Here is a 15,600-nt window from a genome sequence, read left to right as displayed (position 1 = left end):
GAAGACCAGTAGTAGTTTCCGATGCTCATCTGGAGGCATTCTGTAATCTGTGGACTATCAGAGAGTTGATGAAACACAAAGAATTGAATTGGGATTGAATACAACAGTCACCATCCGCACATTCCTCCACGGGACTAATGTCTCAAAGAGTCTACGCTTTGATCGTTCCCTGGAAGACCAGTAGTAGTTTCCGATGCACATCCGGTTCATTCTGTAATCTGTGGACTATCAGAGTGTTGATGAAACACAGAAATTGCTTCGGGATTGAATACAACAGACACCATGCGCTCTTTCTTCCATGAGAGTAGTGTCTCAAACAGTCTACGCTTTGATCTTTCCAAGGGAGACCAGTAGTAGTTTCCGATGCACATCTTGTGGCATTCTGTAATCTGTGGACTATCAGAGTGTTGATGAAACACAGAAATTGCTTCGGGAATGGAATACAACAGTCACCATGCGCTCTTTCTTCCATGAGAGTAGTATCTCAAACAGTCTACACTTTGATCTTTCCAAGGGAGACCAGTAGTAGTTTCCGATGCACATCTCGTGGCATTCTGTAATCTGTGGACTATCAGAGTGTTGATGAAACACAGAAATTGCATCGGGATTGAATGCAACAGTCACCATGCGCACTTTCCTCCACGGGAGTAATGTCTCAAACAGTCTACGCTTTGATCGTTCCCTGGAAGACCAGTAGTAGTTTCCGATGCACGTCTGGTGGCATTCTGTAATCTGTGGACTATCAGAGTGTTGATGAAACACAGAAATTGCATAGGGATTGAATACAACAGTCACCATCCGCACTTTCCTTCACGGGAGTAATGTCTCAAACAGTCTACGCTTTGATCGTTTCCTAGAACACCAGTAGTAGTTTCCGATGCACATCCGGTTCAGTCTGTAATCTGTGGTCTATCAGAGTGTTGATGAAACACAGAAATTGCATCGGGATTGAATACAACAGTCACCATGCGCACTTTCGTCCACGGGAGTAATGTCTCAAACAGTCTACGCTTTGATCGTTCCCTGGAAGACCAGTAGTACTTTCCGATGCACATCCGGTTCATTCTGTAATCTGTGGACTATCAGAGTGTTGATGAAACACAGAAATTGGATCGGGATTGAATACAACAGTCACCATGCGCACTTTCCTCCACGGGAGTAATGTCTCAAACAATCTACGCTTTGATCGTTCCCCGGAAGACCAGTAGTAGTTTCCGATGCACATCAGGTGGCATTGTGTAATTTGTAGACTATCAGAGTGTTAATGAAACACAGAAATTGCATCGGGATTGAATACAACCGTCACCATGCGCACTTTCCTCCATGGGAGTAATGTCTGTAACATTTTATCTTGTGATCGTTCCCTGGAAGACCATAAGTAGTTTCTGATGCACATCTGGAGGCATTCTGTAATCTGTGGACTATCAGAGTGTTGATGAAACACAGAAATAGCATCAGGATTGAATACCACAGTCACCATGAGCACTTTCCTCCATGGGAGTAATGTCTCAAACAGTCTACGCTTTGATCTTTCCCTGGAAGACCAGTAGTAGATTCCGATGCACATATGGAGGCATTATGAAATCTGTGGACAATTTGAGTGTTCATGAAACACAAGAGACTGCGTCGGGATTGAATACAACAGTCTCCATGCGCACTTTCCTCCATGGGAGTAATGTCTCAAATAGTCTACGACTTGATCGTTCCCTGGAAGGCCAGTATTAGTTTCCAATGCACATCTGGATGCATTCTGTAATCTGTGGACCTTCAAAGTGTTGATGAAACACAGAAATTGCATCGGGATTGAATACAACAGTCACCATGCGCACTTGCCTCCATGTTAGTAATGTCTCAAACAGTCTACGCTTTGATCGCTCCCTGGAAGACCAGTGGTAGTTTCCGATGCACATCTGGAGGCATTCTGTAATCTGTGGACTATCAGAGTGTTGATGAAACACAGATATTGCATCGGGATAGAATACAACAGTAACCATGCCCACTTTCCTCCATGGGAGTAATGTCTCAAACAGTCTACGTTTTGGTCGTTCCCTGGAGGACCAGTAGTAGTTTTCGATTCACATCTGGAGGCATTCTGTAATCTGTGGACTATCAGAGTGTTGATGAAACACAGATATTGCATCGCGATTGAATACAACAGTCACCATGCGCTCTTTCCTCCACAGGAGGTAATGTCTCAAACAGTCGACGCTTTGATCGCTAACTGGAAGACCAGTAGTAGTTTCCGATGCTCATCTGGAGTCATTCTGTAATCTGTGGACTATCAGAGTGTTGATGAAACACAGAAATTGCATCGGGATTGAATACAACAGTCACCATACGCACTTTCATCCATGAGAGTAGTGTCTCAAACAGTCTACGTTTTGATCGTTCCCTGGAAGACCAGTAGTAGTTTCCGATGCTCATCTGGAGGCATTCTGTAATCTGTGGACTATCAGAGAGTTGATGAAACACAAAGAATTGAATTGGGATTGAATACAACAGTCACCATCCGCACTTTCCTCCACGGGACTAATGTCTCAAAGGGTCTACGCTTTTATCGTTCCCTGGAAGACCAGTAGTAGTTTCCGATGCACATCCGGTTCATTCTGTAATCTGTGGACTATCAGAGTGTTGATGAAACACAGTAATTGCTTCGGGATTGAATACAACAGTCACCATGCGCTCTTTCTTCCATGAGAGTAGTGTCTCAAACAGTCTACGCTTTGATCTTTCCAAGGGAGACCAGTAGTATTCTCCGATGCACATCTCGTGGCATTCTGTAATCTGTGGACTATCAGAGTGTTGATGAAACACAGAAATTGCATCGGGATTGAATGCAACAGTCACCATGCGCACTTTCCTCCACGGGAGTAATGTCTCAAACAGTCTACGCTTTGATCGTTCCCTGGAAGACCAGTAGTAGTTTCCGATGCACGTCTGGTGGCATTCTGTAATCTGTGGACTATCAGAGTGTTGATGAAACACAGAAATTGCATAGGGATTGAATACAACAGTCACCATCCGCACTTTCCTTCACGGGAGTAATGTCTCAAACAGTCTACGCTTTGATCGTTTCCTAGAAGACCAGTAGTAGTTTCCGATGCACATCCGGTTCAGTCTGTAATCTGTGGTCTATCAGAGTGTTGATGAAACACAGAAATTGCATCGGGATTGAATACAACAGTCACCATGCGCACTTTCGTCCACGGGAGTAATGTCTCAAACAGTCTACGCTTTGATCGTTCCCTGGAAGACCAGTAGTACTTTCCGATGCACATCCGGTTCATTCTGTAATCTGTGGACTATCAGAGTGTTGATGAAACACAGAAATTGGATCGGGATTGAATACAACAGTCACCATGCGCACTTTCCTCCACGGGAGTAATGTCTCAAACAATCTACGCTTTGATCGTTCCCCAGAAGACCAGTAGTAGTTTCCGATGCACATCTGGTGGTATTGTGTAATTTGTAGACTATCAGAGTGTTGATGAAACACAGAAATTGCATCGAGATTGAATACAACCGTCACCATGCGCACTTTCCTCCATGGGAGTAATGTCTGTAACATTTTATCTTGTGATCGTTCCCTGGAAGACCATAAGTAGTTTCTGATGCACATCTGGAGGCATTCTGTAATCTGTGGACTATCAGAGTGTTGATGAAACACAGAAATAGCATCAGGATTGAATACCTCAGTCACCATGAGCACTTTCCTCCATGGGAGTAATGTCTCAAACAGTCTACGCTTTGATCTTTCCCTGGAAGACCAGTAGTAGATTCCGATGCACATATGGAGGCATTATGAAATCTGTGGACAATTTGAGTGTTCATGAAACACAGAGACTGCGTCGGGATTGAATACAACAGTCTCCATGCGCACTTTCCTCCATGGGAGTAATGTCTCAAATAGTCTACGACTTGATCGTTCCCTGGAAGGCCAGTATTAGTTTCCAATGCACATCTGGATGCATTCTGTAATCTGTGGACCTTCAAAGTGTTGATGAAACACAGAAATTGCATCGGGATTGAATACAACAGTCACCATGCGCACTTGCCTCCATGTTGGTAATGTCTCAAACAGTCTACGCTTTGACCGCTCCCTGGAAGACCAGTGGTAGTTTCCGATGCACATCTGGAGGCATTCTGTAATCTGTGGACTATCAGAGTGTTGGTGAAACACAGATATTGCATCGGGATAGAATACAACAGTAACCATGCCCACTTTCCTCCATGGGAGTAATGTCTCAAAGAGTCTACGCTTTGGTCGTTCCCTGGAGGACCTGTAGTAGTTTTCGATTCACATCTGGAGGCATTCTGTAATCTGTGGACTATCAGGGTGTTGATGAAACACAGAAATTGCATCGCGATTGAATACAACAGTCACCATGCGCTCTTTCCTCCACAGGAGGTAATGTCTCAAACAGTCGACGCTTTGATCGCTAACTGGAAGACCAGTAGTAGTTTCCGATGCACATCTGGTGGCATTCCTTAATCTGTGGACTATCAGAGTGTTGACGAAACACAGGAATTGCATCGGGATTGAATATAACAGTAACCATGCGCACTTTCCTCCATGGGAGTAATGTCTCAAATAGTCTACGCTTTGATCGTTCCCTGGAATACCAGTAGTAGTTTCCGATGCTCCTCTGGAGGCATTCTGTAATCTGTGGACTATCAGAGTGTTGATGAAACACAGAAATTGCATCGGGATTGAATACAACAGTCACCATACGCACTTTCATCCATGTGAGTAGTGTCTCAAACAGTCTACGTTTTGATCGATCCCTGGAAGACCAGTAGTAGTTTCCGATTCACGTCTGGTGGCATTCTGTAATCTGTGGAATATCAGAGTTTTGATGAAACACAGAAATTGCTTCGGGATTGAATTCAACAGTCACCATCCGCACTTTCCTCCACGTGACTAATGTCTCAAACAGTATACGCTTTGATCGTTCCCTGGAAGATCAGTAGTAGTTTCCGATGCACATCCGGTTCATTCTGTAATCTGTGGACTATCAGAGTGCTGATGAAACACAGAAATTGCATCGGGATTGAATACAACAGTCACCATGCGCACTTTCCTCCACAGGAGTAATGTCTCAAACAGTCTACGCTTTGATCATTCCCTGGAAGACCAGTAGTAGTTTCAGATGCACATCCGGTGGCATTTTGTAATCTGTGGACTATCAGAGTGTTGATGAAACACAGAAATTGCATCGGGATTGAATACAACAGTCACCATGCGCACTTCTCCACTGGAGTAATGTCCCAAACAGTCGACGCTTTGATCGTTCCCTCTAAGACCAGTAGTAGTTTCCGATGCACATCTGGTGGCATTCCTTAATCTGTGGACTATCAGAGTGTTGATGAAACACAGAAATTGCATCGGCATTGAATAAAACAGACACCATGCGCACTTTCCTCCATGGAAGTAATGTGTCAAATAGTCTACGCTTCGATCGTTCCCTGGGAGACCAGTAGTAGTTTCCGATGCACATCTGGATGCATTCTGTAATCTGTGGGCCTTCAAAGTGTTGATGAAACACAGAAATTGCATCGGGATTGAATACAACAGTAACCATGCGCACTTGCCTCCATGTTAGTAATGTCTTAAACACACTACCCTTCGATCGCTCCCTGGAAGACCAGTGGTAGTTTCCGATGCACATCTGGAGGCATTCTGTAATCTGTGGACTATCAGAGAGTTGATGAAACACAAAGAATTGAATTGGGATTGAATACAACAGTCACCATACGCACTTTCATCCATGAGAGTAGTGTCTCAAACAGTCTACGTTTTGATCGTTCCCTGGAAGACCAGTAGTAGTTTCCGATTCACGTCTGGTGGCATTCTGTAATCTGTGGAATATCAGAGTTTTGATGAAACACATAAATTGCATCGGGATTGAGTTCAACAGTCACCATCCGCACTTTCCTCCACGGGACTAATGTCTCAAACTGTCTACGCTTTGATCGTTCCCTGGAAGACGAGTAGTAGTTTCCGATGCACATCCGGTTCATTCTGTAATCTGTGGACTATCAGAGTGTTGATGAAACACAGAAATTGCATCGGGATTGAATACAACAGTCACCATGCGCACTTTCCTCCACAGGAGTAATGTTTCAAACAGTCTACGCTTTGATCATTCCCTGGAAGACCAGTAGTAGTTTCAGATGCACGTCTGGTGGCATTCTGTAATCTGTGGACTATCAGAGTGTTGATGAAACACAGAAATTGCATAGGGATTGAATACAACAGTCACCATCCGCACTTTCCTTCACGGGAGTAATGTCTCGAACAGTCTACGCTTTGATCGTTTCCTAGATGACCAGTAGTAGTTTCCGATGCACATCCGGTTCAGTGTGTAATCTGTGGTCTATCAGAGTGTTGATGAAACACAGAAATTGCATCGGGATTGAATACAACAGTCACCATGCGCACTTTCGTCCACGGGAGTAATGTCTCAAACAGTCTACGCTTTGATCGTTCCCTGGAAGACCAGTAGTACTTTCCGATGCACATCCGGTTCATTCTGTAATCTGTGGACTATCAGAGTGTTGATGAAACACAGAAATTGGATCGGGATTGAATACAACAGTCACCATGCGCACTTTCCTCCACGGGAGTAATGTCTCAAACAATCTACGCTTTGATCGTTCCCCGGAAGACCAGTAGTAGTTTCCGATGCACATCTGGTGGCATTGTGTAATTTGTAGACTATCAGAGTGTTGATGAAACACAGAAATTGCATCGCGATTGAATACAACAGTCACCATGCGCTCTTTCCTCCACAGGAGGTAATGTCTCAAACAGTCGACGCTTTGATCGCTAACTGGAAGACCAGTAGTAGTTTCCGATGCACATCTGGTGGCATTCCTTAATCTGTGGACTATCAGAGTGTTGACGAAACACAGGAATTGCATCGGGATTGAATATAACAGTCACCATGCGCACTTTCCTCCATGGGAGTAATGTCTCAAATAGTCTACGCTTTGATCGTTCCCTGGAATACCAGTAGTAGTTTCCGATGCTCATCTGGAGGCATTCTGTAATCTGTGGACTATCAGAGTGTTGATGAAACACAGAAATTGCATCGGGATTGAATACAACAGTCACCATACGCACTTTCATCCATGAGAGTAGTGTCTCAAACAGTCTACGTTTTGATCGTTCCCTGGAAGACCAGTAGTAGTTTCCGATTCACGTCTGGTGGCATTCTGTAATCTGTGGAATATCATAGTTTTGATGAAACACTGAAATTGCTTCGGGATTGAATTCAACAGTCACCATCCGCACTTTCCTCCACGGGACTAATGTCTCAAACAGTATACGCTTTGATCGTTCCCTGGAAGACCAGTAGTAGTTTCCGATGCACATCCGGTTCATTCTGTAATCTGTGGACTATCAGAGTGTTGATGAAACACAGAAATTGCATCGGGATTGAATACAACAGTCACCATGCGCACTTTCCTCCACAGGAGTAATGTCTCAAACAGTCTACGCTTTGATCATTCCCTGGAAGACCAGTAGTAGTTTCAGATGCACATCCGGTGGCATTTTGTAATCTGTGGACTATCAGAGTGTTGATGAAACACAGAAATTGCATCGGGATTGAATACAACAGTCACCATGCGCACTTCTCCACAGGAGTAATGTCCCAAACAGTCGACGCTTTGATCGTTCCCTCTAAGACCAGTAGTAGTTTCCGATGCACATCTGGTGGCATTCCTTAATCTGTGGACCATCAGAGTGTTGATGAAACACAGAAATTGCATCGGGATTGAATAAAACAGACACCATGCGCATTTTCCTCCATGGAAGTAATGTGTCAAATAGTCTACGCTTCGATCGTTCCCTGGGAGACCAGTAGTAGTTTCCGATGCACATCTGGATGCATTCTGTAATCTGTGGGCCTTCAAAGTGTTGATGAAACACAGAAATTGCATCGGGATTGAATACAACAGTAACCATGCGCACTTGCCTCCATGTTAGTAATGTCTTAAACACACTACCCTTCGATCGCTCCCTGGAAGACCAGTGGTAGTTTCCGATGCACATCTGGAGGCATTTTGTAAACTGTGGAGTATCAGAGAGTTGATGAAACACAAAGAATTGAATTGGGATTGAATACAACAGTCACCATACGCACTTTCATCCATGAGAGTAGTGTCTCAAACAGTCTACGTTTTGATCGTTTCCTGGAAGACCAGTAGTAGTTTCCGATTCACGTCTGGTGGCATTCTGTAATCTGTGGAATATCAGAGTTTTGATGAAACACAGAAATTGCTTCGGGATTGAGTTCAACAGTCACCATCCGCACTTTCCTCCACGGGACTAATGTCTCAAACTGTCTACGCTTTGATCGTTCCCTGGAAGACCAGTAGTAGTTTCCGATGCACATCCGGTTCATTCTGTAATCTGTGGACTATCAGAGTGTTGATGAAACACAGAAATTGCATCGGGATTGAATACAACAGTCACCATGCGCACTTTCCTCCACAGGAGTAATGTTTCAAACAGTCTACGCTTTGATCATTCCCTGGAAGACCAGTAGTAGTTTCAGATGCACATCCGGTGGCATTTTGTAATCTGTGGACTATCAGAGTGTTGATGAAACACAGAAATTGCATCGGGATTGAATACAACAGTCACCATACGCACTTTCCTCCACAGAAGTAATGTCCCAAACAGTCGACGCTTTGATCGTTCCCTCTAAGACCAGTAGTAGTTTCCGATGCACATCTGGTGGCATTCCTTAATCTGTGGACTATCAGAGTGTTGATGAAACATAGAAATTGCATCGGAATTGAATAAAACAGACACCATGCGCACTTTCCTCCATGGAAGTAATGTGTCAAATAGTCTACGCTTCGATCGTTCCCTGGGAGACCAGTAGTAGTTTCCGATGCACATCTGGATGCATTCTGTAATCTGTGGGCCTTCAAAGTGTTGATGAAACACAGAAATTGCATCGGGATTGAATACAACAGTAACCATGCGCACTTTCCTCCACAGGAGTAATGTCTCAAACAGTGGACGCTTTGATCGCTAACTGGAAGACCAGTAGTAGTTTCCGATGCACATCTGGTGGCATTCCTTAATCTGTGGCCTATCAGAGTGTTGATGAAACACAGAAATTGCATCGGGATTGAATACAACAGTCACCATACGCACTTTCCTCCACAGAAGTAATGTCCCAAACAGTCGACGCTTTGATCGTTCCCTCTAAGACCAGTAGTAGTTTCCGATGCACATCTGGTGGCATTCCTTAATCTGTGGACTATCAGAGTGTTGATGAAACATAGAAATTGCATCGGAATTGAATAAAACAGACACCATGCGCACTTTCCTCCATGGAAGTAATGTGTCAAATAGTCTACCCTTTGATCGCTCCCTGGAAGACCAGTGGTAGTTTCCGATGACCATCTGGAGGCATTTTGTAATCTGTGGACTATCAGAGTGTTGATGAAACACAGAAATTGCATCGCGATTGAATACAACAGTCACCATGCGCACTTTCCTCCACAGGAGTAATGTCTCAAACAGTCTACGCTTTGATCGTTCCCTTGAAGACCAGTAGTAGTTTCCGATGCACATCCTGTTCATTCTGTAATCTGTGGACTATCAGAGTGTTGATGAAACACAGAAATTGCATCGGGATTGAATACAACAGTCACAACGCGCACTTTCCTCCACAGGAGTAATGTCTCAAACAGTCTACGCTTTGATCATTCCCTGGAAGACCAGTAGTAGTTTCAGATGCACATCCGGTGGCATTTTGTAATCTGTGGACTATCAGAGTGTTGATGAAACACAGATATTGCATCGGGATAGAATACAACAGTAACCATGCCCACTTTCCTCCATGGGAGTAATGTCTCAAACAGTCTACGCTTTGGTCGTTCCCTGGAGGACCAGTAGTAGTTTTCGATTCACATCTGGAGGCATTCTGTAATCTGTGGACTATCAGAGTGTTGATGAAACACAGAAATTGCATCGCGATTGAATACAACAGTCACCATGCGCACTTTCCTCCACAGGAGTAATGTCTCAAACAGTGGACGCTTTGATCGCTAACTGGAAGACCAGTAGTAGTTTCCGATGCACATCTGGTGGCATTCCTTAATCTGTGGCCTATCAGAGTGTTGACGAAACACAGAAATTGCATCGGGATTGAATATAACAGTCACCATGCGCACTTTCCTCCATGGGAGTAATGTCTCAAATAGTCTACGCTTTGATCGTTCCCTGGAAGACCTGTAGTAGTTTCCGATGCAAATCTGGATGCATTCTGTAATCTGTGGACTATCAGAGTGTTAATGAAACACAGAAATTGCATCGGGATTGAATACAACAGTCACCATGCGCACTTTCCTCCACAGGAGTAATGTCTCAAACAGTCGACGATTTGATCGCTCCCTGGAAGACCAGTAGTAGTTTCCGATGCACATCTGGATGCATTCTGTAATCTGTGGACCTTCAACGTGTTGATGAAACACAGAAATTGCATCGGGATTGAATACAACAGTACCATGCGTACTTTCTTCCATGAGAGTAGTGTCTCAAACAGTCTACGCTTTGATCGTTCCCTGGAAGACCAGTAGTAGTTTCCGATGCACGTCTGGCTTCATTCTGTTATCTGTGGACTATCAGAGTGTTGATGAAACACCGAAAATGCATCGAGATAGAATACAACAGTCACCATGCGAACTTTCCTCCACGGGAGTAATGTCTCAAAGAGTCTACACCTTGATCGTTCCCTGGAAGACCAGTAGTTGTTTCCGATGCTCATCTGGAGGCATTCTGTAATCTGTGGACTATCAGAGAGTTGATGAAACTCAAAGAATTGAATTGGGATTGAATACAACAGTCACCATACGCACTTTCATCCATGAGAGTAGTGTCTCAAACAGTCTACGTTTTGATCGTTCCCTGGAAGACCAGTAGTAGTTTCCGATTCACGTCTGGTGGCATTCTGTAATCTGTGAAATATCAGAGTTTTGATGAAACACAGAAATTGCTTCGAGATTGAATTCAACAGTCACCATCCGAACTTTCCTCTACGGGACTAATGTCTCAAACAGTCTACGCTTTGATCATTCCTTGGAAGACCAGTAGTAGTTTCCGATGCACATCTGGTGGCATTCTGTAATCTGTGGACTATCAGAGTGTTGATGAAACACAGAAATAGCATCAGGATTGAATACCACAGTCACCATGAGCACTTGCCTCCATGTTAGTAATGTCTAAAACAGTCTACGCTTTGATCGATCCCTGGAAGACCAGTGGTAGTTTCCGATGCACATCTGGAGGCATTCTGTAATCTGTGGACTATCAGAGTGTTGATGAAACACAGATATTGCATCGGGATAGAATACAACAGTAACCATGCCCACTTTCCTCCATGGGGTAATGTCTCAAACAGTCTACGCTTTGGTCGTTCCCTGGAGGACCAGTAGTAGTTTTCGATTCACATCTGGAGGCATTCTGTAATCCGCGGACTATCAGAGTGTTGATGAAACACAGAAATTGCATCGCGATTGAATACAACAGTCACCATGCGCTCTTTCCTCCACAGGAGGTAATGTCTCAAACAGTCGACGCTTTGATCGCTAACTGGAAGACCAGTAGTAGTTTCCGATGCACATCTGGTGGCATTCCTTAAACTGTGGACTATCAGAGTGTTGACGAAACACAGAAATTGCATCGGGATTGAAAATAACAGTCACTATGCGCACTTTCCTCCATGGGAGTAATGTCTCAAATAGTCTACGCTTTGATCGTTCCCTGGAAGACCAGTAGTAGTTTCCGATGCTCATCTGGAGGCATTCTGTAATCTGTGGACTATCAGAGTGTTGATGAAACACAGAAATTGCATCGGGATTGAATACAACAGTCACCATACGCACTTTCATCCATGAGAGTAGTGTCTCAAACAGTCTACGTTTTGATCGTTCCCTGGAAGACCAGTAGTAGTTTCCGATTCACGTCTGGTGGCATTCTGTAATCTGTGGAATATCAGAGTTTTGATGAAACACAGAAATTGCTTCGGGATTGAATTCAACAGTCACCATCCGCACTTTCCTCCACGGGACTAATGTCTCAAACAGTCTACGCTTTGATCGTTCCCTTGAAGACCAGTAGTAGTTTCCGATGCACATCCTGTTCATTCTGTAATCTGTGGACTATCAGAGTGTTGATGAAACACAGAAATTGCATCGGGATTGAATACAACAGTCACAACGCGCACTTTCCTCCACAGGAGTAATGTCTCAAACAGTCTACGCTTTGATCATTCCCTGGAAGACCAGTAGTAGTTTCAGATGCACATCCGGTGGCATTTTGTAATCTGTGGACTATCAGAGTGTTGATGAAACACAGATATTGCATCGGGATAGAATACAACAGTAACCATGCCCACTTTCCTCCATGGGAGTAATGTCTCAAACAGTCTACGCTTTGGTCGTTCCCTGGAGGACCAGTAGTAGTTTTCGATTCACATCTGGAGGCATTCTGTAATCTGTGGACTATCAGAGTGTTGATGAAACACAGAAATTGCATCGCGATTGAATACAACAGTCACCATGCGCACTTTCCTCCACAGGAGTAATGTCTCAAACAGTGGACGCTTTGATCGCTAACTGGAAGACCAGTAGTAGTTTCCGATGCACATCTGGTGGCATTCCTTAATCTGTGGCCTATCAGAGTGTTGACGAAACACAGAAATTGCATCGGGATTGAATATAACAGTCACCATGCGCACTTTCCTCCATGGGAGTAATGTCTCAAATAGTCTACGCTTTGATCGTTCCCTGGAAGACCTGTAGTAGTTTCCGATGCAAATCTGGATGCATTCTGTAATCTGTGGACTATCAGAGTGTTAATGAAACACAGAAATTGCATCGGGATTGAATACAACAGTCACCATGCGCACTTTCCTCCACAGGAGTAATGTCTCAAACAGTCGACGATTTGATCGCTCCCTGGAAGACCAGTAGTAGTTTCCGATGCACATCTGGATGCATTCTGTAATCTGTGGACCTTCAACGTGTTGATGAAACACAGAAATTGCATCGGGATTGAATACAACAGTACCATGCGTACTTTCTTCCATGAGAGTAGTGTCTCAAACAGTCTACGCTTTGATCGTTCCCTGGAAGACCAGTAGTAGTTTCCGATGCACGTCTGGCTTCATTCTGTTATCTGTGGACTATCAGAGTGTTGATGAAACACCGAAAATGCATCGAGATAGAATACAACAGTCACCATGCGAACTTTCCTCCACGGGAGTAATGTCTCAAAGAGTCTACACCTTGATCGTTCCCTGGAAGACCAGTAGTTGTTTCCGATGCTCATCTGGAGGCATTCTGTAATCTGTGGACTATCAGAGAGTTGATGAAACTCAAAGAATTGAATTGGGATTGAATACAACAGTCACCATACGCACTTTCATCCATGAGAGTAGTGTCTCAAACAGTCTACGTTTTGATCGTTCCCTGGAAGACCAGTAGTAGTTTCCGATTCACGTCTGGTGGCATTCTGTAATCTGTGAAATATCAGAGTTTTGATGAAACACAGAAATTGCTTCGAGATTGAATTCAACAGTCACCATCCGAACTTTCCTCTACGGGACTAATGTCTCAAACAGTCTACGCTTTGATCATTCCTTGGAAGACCAGTAGTAGTTTCCGATGCACATCTGGTGGCATTCTGTAATCTGTGGACTATCAGAGTGTTGATGAAACACAGAAATAGCATCAGGATTGAATACCACAGTCACCATGAGCACTTGCCTCCATGTTAGTAATGTCTAAAACAGTCTACGCTTTGATCGATCCCTGGAAGACCAGTGGTAGTTTCCGATGCACATCTGGAGGCATTCTGTAATCTGTGGACTATCAGAGTGTTGATGAAACACAGATATTGCATCGGGATAGAATACAACAGTAACCATGCCCACTTTCCTCCATGGGGTAATGTCTCAAACAGTCTACGCTTTGGTCGTTCCCTGGAGGACCAGTAGTAGTTTTCGATTCACATCTGGAGGCATTCTGTAATCCGCGGACTATCAGAGTGTTGATGAAACACAGAAATTGCATCGCGATTGAATACAACAGTCACCATGCGCTCTTTCCTCCACAGGAGGTAATGTCTCAAACAGTCGACGCTTTGATCGCTAACTGGAAGACCAGTAGTAGTTTCCGATGCACATCTGGTGGCATTCCTTAAACTGTGGACTATCAGAGTGTTGACGAAACACAGAAATTGCATCGGGATTGAAAATAACAGTCACTATGCGCACTTTCCTCCATGGGAGTAATGTCTCAAATAGTCTACGCTTTGATCGTTCCCTGGAAGACCAGTAGTAGTTTCCGATGCTCATCTGGAGGCATTCTGTAATCTGTGGACTATCAGAGTGTTGATGAAACACAGAAATTGCATCGGGATTGAATACAACAGTCACCATACGCACTTTCATCCATGAGAGTAGTGTCTCAAACAGTCTACGTTTTGATCGTTCCCTGGAAGACCAGTAGTAGTTTCCGATTCACGTCTGGTGGCATTCTGTAATCTGTGGAATATCAGAGTTTTGATGAAACACAGAAATTGCTTCGGGATTGAATTCAACAGTCACCATCCGCACTTTCCTCCACGGGACTAATGTCTCAAACAGTATACGATTTGATCGTTCCCTGGAAGACCAGTAGTAGTTTCCGATGCACATCCGGTTCATTCTGTAATCTGTGGACTATCAGAGTGTTGATGAAGCACAGAAATTGCATCGGGATTGAATACAACAGTCACCATGCGCACTTTCCTCCACAGGAGTAATGTCTCAAACAGTCTACGCTTTGATCATTCCCTGGAAGACCAGTAGTAGTTTCAGATTCACATCCGGTGGCATTCTGTAATCTGTGGACTATCAGAGTGTTGATGAAACACAGAAATTGCATCGGGATTGAATACAACAGTCACCATGCGCACTTCTCCACAGGAGTAATGTCCCAAACAGTCGACGCTTTGATCGTTCCCTCTAAGACCAGTAGTAGTTTCCGATGCACATCTGGTGGCATTCCTTAATCTGTGGACTATCAGAGTGTTGAAGAAACACAGAAATTGCATCGGGATTGAATAAAACAGACACCATGCGCACTTTCCTTCATGGAAGTAATGTGTCAAATAGTCTACGCTTCGATCGTTCCCTGGGAGACCAGTAGTAGTTTCCGATGCACATCTGGATGCATTCTGTAATCTGTGGGCCTTCAAAGTGTTGATGAAACACAGAAATTGCATCGGGATTGAATACAACAGTAACCATGCGCACTTGCCTCCATGTTAGTAATGTCTTAAACACACTACCCTTTGATCGCTCCCTGGAAGACCAGTGGTAGTTTCCGATGCACATCTGGAGGCATTCTGTAATCTGTGGACTATCAGAGAGTTGATGAAACACAAAGAATTGAATTGGGATTGAATACAACAGTCACCATACGCACTTTCATCCATGAGAGTAGTGTCTCAAACAGTCTACGTTTTGATCGTTCCCTGGAAGACCAGTAGTAGTTTCCGATTCACGTCTGGTGGCATTCTGTAATCTG

The sequence above is a fragment of the Schistocerca gregaria genome, chromosome 9 (genome assembly GCF_023897955.1).
Source record: "Schistocerca gregaria isolate iqSchGreg1 chromosome 9, iqSchGreg1.2, whole genome shotgun sequence".
NCBI lineage: Eukaryota > Metazoa > Arthropoda > Insecta > Orthoptera > Acrididae > Schistocerca > Schistocerca gregaria.
Note: the sequence above shows the minus strand (reverse complement) of the source record.